A 13902-nucleotide genomic window follows, 5' to 3' on the forward strand; every position below is an offset into this window, starting at 1 on the left:
TTGTTCCACTCTTTCGGGAAACCCCACAAGGCGCAGGTTGTTACGCTGCGACCTATTTTCGGCGTCCTCAGCCCTGCGGTGGAGCTCCGAGGTCTGAGTCTGAAGGCGCACCACCTGGATCTTGAGTTGGCCGATGTCGTCCTCCGCTGACGAGATACGGGCCTCCTCCTCCGCGACTCGTGCCGTCGCGTTGCGCAAATCCTGACGGATGAGAGCAATGTCGACCTGTACTTCTCCGATCTTATTCTCGACTGATGCCTGAGATGCGCCTATCGCTTGCAGGATGGTGGTGAGGTCGCCCCCGGGGGCGCCCGACCCATTGGGCGCTCCGCCGCCAAGATCCCTGTCCGATGTGGTAAATTGGTCCATTTTCGTTTGGGTCTGAGGGGCCGGAGCCTTTTGGGTACGGCTTTTACCCATGACCACTAGAGCTGGCTCCTATCGACACAGGCCGGGCGAGCCGGTCCGCGGAGGAGGAGAGGGGGAAAACCCGCGACGCCCAGACCGTCGTTACTCAGGTCTGGGCGCCCAAAGTCCACCCCAAGCCCAAGGAAGGCGGTCTCAGATCGCTGGGTCGCTCCTGGTGGTAGGCCTTGCACAATGATCCAGCGGGGAACGGTCATCCCCTGCGGCGACCACTATTACAGCATTTTCAAAACTGGTCTCCCCCGTCTAGTAGCAGCCACCTCACCCTCGGGGGCAAAGCAGAGGGCTGTGACAAACAGGCAGTCCAGGTGGGGGCCGAGGCCCGGGATCCGATCTGTAAAACCCCCTCCCCAAACTTCCGCCAGGTGGGCCAAGGACGCGCCTCTCGACAGGGAGCGCGGTTTAGAAGGACGCAAAGCTCGTTACTCCAACAGGGGGGGGCAGGAGGCGTCATCCCACCGCCACCCGACACGGTGGCTGAATTCCACCCTAGCCCCCTGGCTAGAGGCTCCGCTAGAGAAGCAAACCAGTGGTCGGCCCCGATGGCGGGTGGAAGGATCCAATCCAGAACCAGAGGAAGAGTGGAAATGTAGGGTGACAATGGAGGGGGGGGGGGGCAGGGCACCAAACTACCCGGCCGCCCCGGCCGCCCTGCCACCCGACATAGTGGCCGATCCCCGACCCCAACTCCACTCACCAGGGACACCCTCGACGTGATCGGCGGACCCCTGGACTCTCCTCCGCAACCACCAACGTCCCCAGGAGCCCCGACAGACCTCCGGCCCGACCCTGGGCCTACCCTACGCTACCTGCCCTGGTAGCCAAAGTTAGCGACTCACCAGGCCTCCCGGGCCCACCCGCATCAGGCTGGAGGTGGGTGCTGAAAGAACAGGCCAGGGGACCAACAGCTCAAGCCACGCTGCGACCCACCATCAGCCACAATTCAAAGGCCCTGGGTTCCTTAGGGTAACTGGCAGGATGATGAACAAAGCCCTCAGAGCAGCGGTGCGCACCCTCCAGCCGGTCCCCCACTCCGTACAGCCAATTCAGTCCAAGGGGGGCACCCAGGAAAGTGAGGCGAGATGGCCGCTATGAGGGCTAGACTGAGACTGACCGCCCCGGGCCATCCAGGACTCCCCGGCCTCCAAGGAAGGAACCGATGTCCTCAGAGCCTGGCCAGTACACACCTGGGGCGGAGGGAAGATCCTCCCGCTGGCCGCCGAAACAACGCTGCCCAGGACTGCCGCGGGGCCTGCAGGCCGCACCTCCCCCGCAGCTCAGGCGTTACCGCGAGGGGGGAAGCCGATGCAAAGCTATGTGCAGCGGCCCTCAGGGCTGGTGGACACAGGTGCGGCCCCGCTGCCGATCAGCCGCCCCCGCACCGCTGCCCGATACCGGCAGCCGAGCTCCCGCTCACCGCACCCAAAGATCCACACTCACCAGAGTCAGGAGACTGTGGGTTCCCACGCTTAGCACAGGAACAGCCTATCCATGTAGCTCCTCCTCAGCGTGGGTCAGAGTCCCCCCAAACGGAGCAGCCAGGAATTGCCGCCTTCCTCGCCACTGGGAGAGCCCCGGCCAGGGAGGGGTTAGCAGCGTCAGGGCCCCGCAACATCAGAGCGGGACGCCGATGGGGCTGCCATCTTAGCTCCGCAGCGGCTGGCCAGGTAAACTGAAACCCACCTACGGTGGCAGCACCAATCTCGAGCCCGAAACCTCCAGAACAGCGCAGGAAGATGTACGGAGGCTCCGGCAGTACGGGACACGGGTAGAAGGCAGCAGATGAGACCGGAGAGAAGGCGGATGACAGAGGGGGTCCAGAGCACTTTCAAAGTGCGACCGCCATCTTGACGCCTTCGGCCACGCCCCCCGCTCACCTTAACTCCCGGAGCAGCGGGGGTCCGGATATAATGGTGCGGGACAGCAGGAGGCCTCAATTGGGGTGGTCCTCACAGCTCACGGGAACGGCCGCCATGTTGCTTTGCGTCCAGGCCTCCGTGCGAGCTCGTCCAGCGGCGGTCAGGAGCGGCTCGATGATCGCTTAGCAGACCATTCTCTGCTCCAGTCCCTCGTACTCCACAGGAACGCTTTCCATGCAGGTAGGACTTTAAAATGCTGTGTTTGCAGGTCCGGAACAGTAGCAGAGCTCTGGAGCCGAAACTGATTACGTCCATTCAGTTATCCAGCTTCATTGTAACAGGATTGATAACCTTACTTATTTTGTAAGGACCAATAAAACAGGGTTTTAGTTTTCAGGATCCCTTCATGGCTATATTTCTAGTAGACAACCATACTTTGTCACCTACAGTATATGCAGGTTCCGGACGTCTATGGAGATATGCCTGTTCCTTGTATGCCTGTTCTAAATTCTTTGTGGCAATTCTTTGTGTGTCATGTAAGGTTGTAACGAAATCACAGTAGCAGGAACAGGGTTCGATAGAGAAGGGAGTGGTAAAAAAAACCTGGGATGAAAACCATAATTGCAGAAGAAAGGGGAGTAGTTGGTGGTGGAATGACAGCAGTTGTTATAAGAACATTCTGCTACCCAAATGAGTGTGTTCCAGTCTGATGTGGAATGTTAAAGCTGGCATCTCAAGAATTGTTCCAAATGTTGATTAAACCTTTCAGTTTGGCCATCAGTTTGAGGATTATGACTTGATGAATATCTAACATCAGTGTGAAGCAAGGTACCTAAACACTTCCAAAAAGATAGAGATGAATTGGCAATCCCTATCTGATACTATTATTGAGTGGAAACTGTGTAACCGATCTATATGTTGCACAAACAGGGAGGCCAATTGTTGAGATGTAGGGAGTGCCTTTAAAGGAACAAAATTGGCCATTTTAGTTAATAAATCCATCACTACAAGAAGAGTTGTGTTCCCTTGGATGGTCTTGGGCAATTCAAAAATAAAATCCATGGAAATTGTGTGCCATGGACTAGGAGGTACAGGTAAAGGGTGCAACTATCCTGCAGGAACCTGGTGAGATGCTTTTCCTTGGGCACATACATAACAATTCTGAACATATTGCTTAGTATCAGTTGCCATATTAGACCACCAAAATTGACGTTGTAATAACTCTAAAGTTTTCTTATATTCAGGATGTCCAGAGAGTGGATAAGTGTGACACCACTCTAATGCCTGCTGTTGCAAAAGTTGAGTAGGTAGAACCAGACCCCCCGAACATATAATAGGTTTTGTCTTTTAGTCAGCGTATAACGTAATGTTAGTCATTCTAAATCTATGACTTTCTGTGCCTCGGCTACGGTTTTCATGAATTCTTTCTCAGAACAAATGCTACCGATGACACATTCTCTAGCTATTATAGGAGGAGGGTCACACAAGGGTTTCTCGGGTACGTAGCCTAAACAAGACAAAGCATCTGCCTTTCCATTTTTACTTCCAGCTTGAAACTGTATAATGAAGTCAAAAGCACTGAAATATTATGGTTAATGTAATTGCCTCATTGACAGGGCTTTTGCCGACCTCGAAAACTGCGGATTTCTATGATCGGTGAGTATCGTAACCCTATGCAGTGCTCCTAACAAGTACTGATGCCACTCTTCCAAGGCCTTTTTGATGGCAAGCAACTCTTTGTCTCCTAAGGCGTTAGCTTGTGTGAGTATTATGCTACTGTGTGAAGATATCCAGTCTGCGGGTCATTTTGTGACATGATACCCTTACAGCTATTTGCAAGGCATCTAATTCTACGATAAAGGGCCTGGAAGGATCCGGGTGCTTTAATATTGGGGCATGAGTTAAAACCTCTCTCATTTTATGAAAAGCCTCTTCAGCTGTTGTGGTCTATTCAAAGACAATCCCCCTTTTTAGTAACCTAGTTATGGGAGAGGCTAGGTTTGAGAAACCCTCAATTAAGTGCCTGTAAAAATTGGCGAATCCCAAAAAGCTTTGTAGTTCTTTTATATTTTTAGGGGACGGCCAGAGAGTAATAGCATCCACTTTCTGAGGATCCATACTGACCCCTTGAGGGGTTAGAATAAAGCCCAAAAATCACACTTGAGAAGTGTGAAATTGACATTTCTCTAACTTACAGTACAAGTGGTTGTCCCGTAATCTCTTAAGAACAGTTCTAACATGTTTTTGATGTTCCTCAACTGAAGAGGAGTAGACCAAGATATCATCAATATATGCAATTATATAAGAATCTAACATATCTCTTAACACATCGTTAATGAAGAACTGAAAAGCAGATGGAGCATTGCACAAATCAGTTATTCATACAGGCCATATTTTGAGCAATACTCTGTCTTCCATTCATCCCCCTTTTTAATCTTCACCAGATGGTGCACTCCACGCAGATCTAACTTGGTGAAGATTTTATTGTGTTTTACTTGATCGAGTAGTGAGGAGATTATGGGTAAAGGATACTGTTTTTTTATAGTCACTTTATTAAGAGCTCTGTAATCGATATAACACCTAAGACCTCCTTCACGTTTTGGAATAAAAAAAAGAGGCGAGGAGGCTTGGGAATGAGAGGGCCATATAAATCCTATTTGTTGCATCTCTTCTAGATATTCTCGTAGTTATGTATTCTCCTTTTCAGTTAACGCATAGATTCTGCTGCATGGTATAAGGGCCTAAGGTACGAAATCTATTCTACAATCATAAGATCTGTGAGGAGGAAGAATTGCAGCCTTTTCTTTATCAAAAATGTTGTTCAAATCAGAAAAACAGGTAGGTAAAGCAGGTATGATCACAGCCACCTTTCTTGAAGGTTCCCCATTCTTTTCACAATTTAAGGTGCAGAACTCAGAACGAAAAGATACTAGAGATTTTTCCCAGTTGATTAAAAGATTATGCTGGCACAACCATGGAAGGTCTATGATAGCCAGGAACTGAGGAGATTGAATGAGGTTGAAAGATATGGTTTCTTTATGAGTTTCTTGAATAATAAGCGTGAGTTCTACAGTAGCATGGGTTATGGGACCAGATCTAATATGGCTGCCATCCATGGTCTTAACCTCCTTCCAAATATCTTTGCAAGCAAAAGGAATGTTCTGAGCTTTTGCCCAACAAAGGTCCATGAAATTGCCTGTGGCACCTGAATCTAACATGACTTGCAAATTGCAGGTCTGATGCCCCCATAACAACTGGAATGGAAGAAAACAATTATGTGAAGACGACAGAGAATTCTTTTGTAAACTGTGTTGTGAGACTATTAGCCCTGATCCGCCCAAAATCCTCGTCCCACCAGAGTTCAGGCTTACTAGTTTTACGGGTTGTTTCTTTTCTTGGATTTCACCGAGCATTCCCTAAGAAAATGCCCTTGCTTGCCACAGTACAAGCATTTTTTATCACTGTATCTCTGTTTCTCTTCTAATGTAAGGCGACCCCGAATACTCCCTATCTGCATAGGTTCTGGTTCCTCTACAGGTTTCTCACTATCTGGTTTTCTTTCCTTATATACAAGTGTTCGGCCTTCAGAGCGCCCCTTTTCCTTTCTTCTCTCAGTGAGTCTATGATTCAGTTTCACCACTAAATCTATAAGAGCGCTGCATGTTTCTGGAGGATCAACTACTTGAGTTAACAAGTCCTTTAATTCATCTTTGAGGTCTCTGTAAAGCAATGTACTACGCTTTTCCTCAGGCCATCCTGCTTCCGCTACCAACCTATTGAAGGTTGTGATATAAGTCATTAAATCCTTCATACCTTGTCTTAAATTGAGCAATTCTGAGTCTACTGACAGCATAAAAGAATACCTGTCAAACAATTTCCTTAGTTTTTCTTTAAATGCTGAATACTTATACAGTAGGGGATCATTACGTTCTATGAGCGGAATGGACCAACAAGCTGCTGTTCCACCCAAATGAGAAAGAACGAATGCCACTTTAGCATGTTCGTTTGGGAAACAAGAGGCTTTACACATAAAATGAAGCTGGCATTGGCTAATAAAGGTAGCAAATTTTGTAGAATCTACCATGAATCTTTCAGGAGGGGCCAATGGAACAGCAGGAGGAGTGGTCACATGAATTACCGGGGCACTTGCAATAGAGGATGTGTGAAGCGGGAATTGACTCCCTACACCCTCTGCCAAATACCTACACTCACATCTGGCCTAATACCCTGTTGTAAGGAATCCACTCGTAATAACAAAGGTTGAGTTTCCTTTTCAAGAGTACCAATCATATGTGCTAAATCTGCAGGTGACACCTGGGTTTCTTCCATATTGTTGAGGCGGAAAGATAAATGTGGGCTTCCCGTTCTGTCAGACTCTTTCCAGTATCTTCCGCGGGAATAATATGCAAGTCGTAAAAGATCCCAACGTCCCCTATCCACCAATGGTGCCCAACTACGTCAAAGCCCACTGGTAAATCGTGGGAAGAGGGGAAGGAAAAGAGAAAGACACTGTCCCTCGACGATTCTAGGTGAATTATCCACTCAGGCAATCAGGAGAACATCTACATGAGGTAACACAGAAGAAAGTGAACTCTGGAGTCCATATTCTAAGGAATTAGATAATGGACAAATGATTGTGTTGTTTATACCCGAATATTCTCCTTTTGCATTAACAATACACTAGCTCAATTACTGTGTGATGGAATCTCTCTGTAATACACTGTGATACTATACAACACACTGTAATAGTGAGTATCTGCATAAAAAAAGATAACACTAAATTAAATACCCTCAAAGAAAACAACTCTGATAACAATAAAGAATACAAATCACTTACCTATTCTAGAAATGTTAATCCAATAAAGAAACGAAGTTACTAATTACACCTTTGGTTGGCCTAGTGCATTCTTCAGAATATTTAGCATAAATATTTTTCTTCCTTTGCAGGAACTCAAAACAAAATTGATAGAACTAGGCAGATCCCCAAAGACAACGGAGCCTACAAAGGCAAGTTTCAAAACAGTATGGCTTTATATCACTGCTAATAATAATGTTCATAAGAAAACTACTGTAGTGTTTTTACATTCTGAGTTGTATATTCCTGTTTTGCAAGGATCCTGCCAGAAGAACAAGAAGACAGTAGACAGCTGAAGAAGAAGCTGCAGTAATTGTGGACTCACAGGACACCTCTAAGACCCGAAGAAGTGGAGTCTCAGTAAGCCAGGAGGAGGCAGGGACTAGAGAGGAGACGCCGCCGCACTGTTTAGGGAAAACCGCTCTCCAGGAGACGAGAGGACGATGACGCCGAAAAAACGTGGGAGCCGAGGATGCCGAGACCAGAACGCCGATGACCTCGACCGGAAGAAAGGTGAGTATCCGGAATTACGTGGAGGTCAACAAAACACTAGAACGCAAAGCGTTCTTGTGCGGGGTCGAGAGTGTTTTATATTCTCTCTTTGCGGCTTGCATACCGCGATAAGCTCCACCCTGCCGTGGCTTGTACCAACCACCGCAGGCACGACAGAGGCCCACCGCATTCTGGACCTGAAAGAAAGCTCCTTCGAGCCCATGCAAGGCGAGGACCAGGACCGTGACAGACAGAGAGTCCGAGGCCAGAAAGGCACAAGATCGACTCCAATCGAACTCCATCCAGACCCAGAAACCATGGCCAAGGAGAGGTAGGCCATCATAGAAACACTAACCAGAGATCCCTCCAGACCAGCAACACCCTGAATCTACACAGACTAGCTCCCTTTCTGCAGCTCCCACCCCCTTATTTTCCACTCTTCCCTTCTCCACCTCACCCTCTCTTCTCATGCTGTCCTTCTGCTCTGGGTACGGTTGGGCCCGAGCGGGGAGGGGGGGAGACCGCAGCCATGGATACCCCACCAGGCAAATATACTATGAGACATGGACCCTGACGTACGTTATGTTAGTTTTGTCTTGTCTTTTCCGCCCACTCATCTAGTAAGGGACTGTGGAATGCATAACACTACCCAATGTCGGATTGGTTGGTGGTATTCACTCTTAATGTCAGGCCTCAAAAAATCCACTCATATTGCTGAGTGAGATTTTATCAGGTTGAGCTAGCATTCACTTGACCTTGCTGGCGAGTTAATTTAAAGTGGAATGAACAGTTGTTCTGTTCATTCAGAGAGTGAATGAGCAATAAAGAGACCTTTACATTTGCTCCCTGTTCAAGGACAGAGGTCAAATGTCAGTTTCTCTTTTTACTAATTGCTGCTTATCTGTTCCTGGAAAATGTGTTTTACTTTCTTTCTCTTATTATAGTTAGTGATTTTGTCAAGTGAGTTACCTGGCAATAATTGTGACACAAAAGGCTGTAAAATGTCAGGTTTTTTTTAACAATATTTAAATAACTTGTAAATGAATAGTACAGTTATTTCACTATTTATCATGAATTTTGAAAGAACCTTTTTGGGGAATTCATAAGTGTGATGCCCGGAGAACGAAGACGCGCTCGTGACCTTTTGGTAAAGCTCCACTCATTTAAGGTTAGGAAGCCCATACTACAGGCGGCCAGGAAGAAAGACTCTATATCATTCAGGGCTATACATGCAGGCTGTTTCAAGACCTGGCAGAAGCCACTCTACAACAACGACATCACTTCAGATCAATAACGGACCAATAACAGAAAAGTTGCGAATGGACCACATCAAATATCGCTGGACTTACCCATTTGGGTTGGCCTTTGAGTTCAAGAACAAAGCTCGACACATCACTGAACTGGAGTAAGGGCTGGAGATCCTGGGATTACCGTCACCAGAGGACGCGAGCACTCAGACTTCGTCGAAAGGGAAAGGCACAGAGCGTACCAAATCTTCTCAGTGGCGACTCTCCCCTAAGGACAACAGTCTAAGAACTAGAGTGGGGAGGAGTCGTCTTTTCACTCATAATCAAGGACCGGAGGGAAGAGCATGGGCCGAAACAGGCCAGTTGGACTTGACAGAAAACGGAGGAGACAAAGAACTCAACTGGAGGAGTAGTGGGAGAGCGACCATGGAAATAATCTGGCTTGTCCGAACATAATCTGGAGCAAAATAAAAGGACAGGCTACATTTCTATATTCTAAGAGACAGCCGGGGAGGCGGTCCTAGACCAAGATGGCTGCCGGCATACCATTTTTCTTGGTTGGCACAGTGGCTGGGGGTCAGTGGACTCCACAGCTAATGTTCAGTCATGTTACCAGTTTCACCAGTTTGGGGGGTACTGAAGATGGAAGGTGGTGGGGACGCAGTGGGTTCAGATAGGCAACATGGTATTTCAGCAACAGGTGGGGGCAGGTCACAGGGAGGGTGGCGGGATGAGGCGAAGGAGACGCGACAGGTCGACTAATCAAGCAGGGCGAAGCCCAAGGGGGGGGACATAAGTTAAGGTGATCACTGTGACCTCATGGAACGTGAAGCGCCTGAACTCCCCTCTCAAATGCCACAAAGATTGGAAATATGTGGCAACCACCAATTCGACATTGTGGCACTACAAGAAACACATTTTAAGCGATCCGAGGAGCTCAGGCTGCAACACAAAAGCTATCCTCTCATTTATATGCCCTCAGTGGGAACAGAACAGAGCGGGGTAGCACTAATGTTCCATAACGCCACAAAATTCCAATAGGAAGGTATACAATCGGACAAAGAGAGAAGAGTGATTATGGTAAAAGGGAGACCCTGTTTCGTTTCAGCATATGCTCCCAACACGGGGCAACTAGCTTTTATAATCACTCTACTAAACATGTTGGGCGGTTTTGCAGAAGGCCAGATAGTACTCATGGGGCTTTCAACCTCACATGGCACTCAGAAGTAGACAGTACACAACCCCACAGAGCTTACATGGAAAGTTTCTCTAAAAGCGTAAAACAGGCCATGCAAAATATGGGTTTTAGTGATGCATGGAGCATTCCACACCCCACTGCAAGCGATTATACTTTCTTCTCACACGTACATCATACGTATTCCCGCTTAGACTATATATTTCTCAGTCAAGGTCTCCTGGGGTCCCTTCAAGCCACAAATATCCATCCTATTACTATCTCAGACCACTGCCCTGTATTGGTTTGTCTGAATTGGGGTTCAATTTGAGGGGCGGGACGAGATGGTTCTTTCCTGTCTCAGTGACGTGGGACAGGTTGCTGCGCGAAGAGATGCGAGTGGCAATTAAGGAATTCTTCCAACTGAATTTGCCACAGCCCACCACACCATTGAATAACTGGGATGACTTTAATGCAGTGCTGAGAGGTAAATGCATCTAACTTAACGCCGCCTTGAACAGACAAAGGGTAAGGGAGCAGGAGGACTTGGAGTTAGAACAGGGAGAGATAGAAAAAGAACATAAAAAACTCCCATGTGGGCTTTCCAGCGTCAGTTAAGTGCATTAAAGGGGAAAATTAATGCAATTTACACCAATAGGACGGAATACACTCTCCTGCGTTTACAGAGCATCTCCTATACCCAAGGGAATAAAGTAGGTGCCCACCTGTCACCACAGCTTAGAGAAAAAAGGGAAAAGGAGTACATTGGAGGGATCGATAACGGTGAGGGACTGTCTCTTGGATTACATAGATGAGGGAAAAGCTAACATATTCAGAGCTTTTTAGAAGGAGCTATACCAGGCGACAACTTTAGAGCCTAATGCCCATTTAAATTATTTGGACACGACTGATCTCCCCAAGGTCTCTGCCACTCAGAACGTGCAGCAGAGTCCCACATTACAGACGAAAAGGTAACTTCTTGCTGGCGCTTACCTCTCCCCAATTCTCACTGCGAGCTCTTCTGGAGGAACTGCAAGGGTTTGAAAATGTTGCAGGTTTCTGTGTAAACCTGGCCAAATCATCTATCTTGAATATAACTGTGTCAGAAAGAGAGGTATTTTTGTTATGGGAGGACACCCCATTCCAGTGGGCCAAACACAATCTCACATACCTGGGGATCAAGATCACGCCACAATTAGGGGAACTGTTTAAAGCAAACTACCCCCCTCCCCCATTTATACAGTTGCAACACTACCTCAGAAGCTGGAATCCCCTATATAATTTGTGGTTGGGGCACATTCACGTGATTAAAATGACAGTACTCTCCAAACTACTGTACCTGTTACAGGCCCTACAGATCGACCATGAGCGACATTTCCTCCCTAAACTATGAGCGCTCATCACCCGCTATGTGTGGCAAAATGGCAGGGCGCGACTGCCTTTTAATTTGCTGAGACGCCTAAAGGGGGAAGGGAGAGTGGCTTTGCTCGACTTTGACTGCACAACTTTGGGTAATTGCAGAATGGTCCATGGATGAACACTGGCTCCACATGGACAGGGCAATAGTGGGAAGGACGTTATGGGATGTACTATGGAAGCCAATAAAGGATAGACCTCGAAATGCTTACCTGAGTACCCCTACCCAGACCCCTCTCATGATATGGGATGCCGTCACTAAAAAGGCTGGTTGGACGATGTTTCCCTCTTCCTATTCCCCGATCCATTTCAACTCGAAGTTTCCCCCAGCAGTGAAGCTGGGACCATTTGACGCTTGGAGAAAGGGAGGGTGCCTGGTGCTGTCTAATCTTTTCCACAACTACGATATTCTAACTTCCAAACATTACCAAGGAGAGTTTTAACTCCCCTCCAGTGAGTACTTTCACTATCTCCAGCTCAAACATTGGGCTCTACACCCACAGACCAGGGAAGCTACCACACGAGATTTGACACTCATAGAAACCTTCGTGCAATGGGTGGGTACCATGAAAGGGGTGATTTCCTTCTTATTCAGACTCCTGTTATCTACATTGCACGCTCCAAGGACCCGACACATTAGCTTATGGGAACATACCCTACGGAGGGAAATCCCAGAGGGAGAATGGAGACACCTATGGAGGGATATCATTAAGAATAACCACTCGTTAGATCTAAGGAAAGCTCACTATAAGACACTCTCGACTGGTATCTCTATCCTACGAAAATTTAAAAGATATTCTCCGAAGCCTCCAACCTATGTTGGAGGGGTGGCGGCTTGTTGGGAGATTTCCACCACATCTGGTGGGATTGTCCAACCATTAAACCATTTTGGGAGGAGATGTTAGCACATATGGTGGGATACCCAATCCCAACTTCACTGGAGGCAGTGCTCCTCGGCATCAGAGACCCTGGACTGGAACACCAGTCAACGGCAGACAGGGCTATTATGTGGGCATGCATCTGGGTGGCCAAAAAGGCGATTGCGTCGGCCTGGAAAAAGAAAGATGCACCAGTACTGGCCCAGTGGCATTCTCATCGTGAAAGAGATTCGGGGAACTCAGAACCACCAGGTCTTGGTGTGGGGGGACCTTAACTTTGTCGGCACAGAGATTTGGCCAGATGGGAGCCCTCTCCACTCAGGGGCAAAGTGGCTTAACTGACAGCTGGAGAACCTTCCACACACAGTCCCAAGATTACACGTACTACTCTTTTGCACACAAAACCTATGCCAGGCTGGATCACTTCCTAGGCTCGTCTGACCTCACCTTAGTACAGAGAATCACTATTGAACCCCTGTCTCTGTTGGACCACGCAGCTGTGGTAGTTACAATCGCAGCCACACGAAGCGGCCACTTCTCCACAACCTGGCGCCCATGGGAAGGTTTCTTGCAATGCCCTAAAAACATAGAGCAAATCTCTAGAGTCATTACCAATTATTTGGCCATCAACGACAACCCTGATACTGCATTTTCAACCCTGTGGGATGCCCTATAGGCAGTGGTCAGGCGGGAACTAATTGCCTGATCAGCCTCTGAAAACAAACTCCGCTGGGACAAAAGGGAGCGTCTCTCCCTTCAAGTTGCGGAACTCAAATGTATCCACAAAAAGACCGGAGCCCCTAGGGTCTGAAGTCAACTAGAAGCTGCCAGGACTCAATTGGCTGGTATCGATGTGGATAGGGTGGAATACGCAGCTCCTCGCCTCTGGCACAGATACTATGTCGGTAGGGACTGGTGCAGACGTTTTCTCGCTAATAGACTACCAATCGAGCATCAGGAACACCGGTCCAACCAGTAATAGACTCTACGGGTAGAGAAAGGAAAGTGAACCTGCTTATAGCGGTGGTGTTTTGGGAATTTTATTAAGATTTATACAGGGCACGGAACCTGTCCGAGGCCTCTACAGACACCACGTAGGAGCCTTAGGCTCAGGGCTAAGCAGACTGGGTGACAGCAAAATCTGTTTACCTTTTTCTTGGATATGTAACAGGTCCCGGTTGGGAAGGGAGGTGGAAGTTTGGGATAATTACACATTCATACGCAATGTATCCTGTGGTCCACAGGCCACTACGCTGCTCTTTTACGCTGTGATTGAATAACAGTAAAGAAATTTGAACCATAAAAAGGCTGTGACTTCCTTTTTATTTTAAGGGACTCCTGTGATAGCTTTGACCTTTCCATATTGCGGTTCGATGACCCCATTCACTTAGATGTACCCTAGGAATTTTACTTTTTAATAATATTATTTCGATTTCTTGGCGTTTATGTGTAGGTTAGCTTTTACTAATTTGTTCAGTACTTTTGAGAGGCGTGTTAAGTATTAATTCCGAGTGGGGCTAAATAGAATTATATCATCTAAGTATGCTGATGAGTA

General features: G+C 47.7%; 1 long non-coding RNA gene across 1 annotated transcript in view; it reads left to right on the forward strand.

The window, feature by feature from the left end:
* The first annotated feature begins 7828 nt into the window (after window positions 1-7828).
* Window positions 7829-13902, forward strand: part of LOC146860275 (uncharacterized) — a 29236-nt gene continuing 23162 nt past the window's right edge. Inside the window, exon 1 of the long non-coding RNA XR_014979124.1 lies at window positions 7829-7963. This is a non-coding gene — a long non-coding RNA (uncharacterized LOC146860275). The remainder of the gene's footprint in view (window positions 7964-13902) is intronic.

This window comes from Triturus cristatus, chromosome 3_1 (assembly GCF_964204655.1).
Source record: "Triturus cristatus chromosome 3_1, aTriCri1.1, whole genome shotgun sequence".
NCBI lineage: Eukaryota > Metazoa > Chordata > Amphibia > Caudata > Salamandridae > Triturus > Triturus cristatus.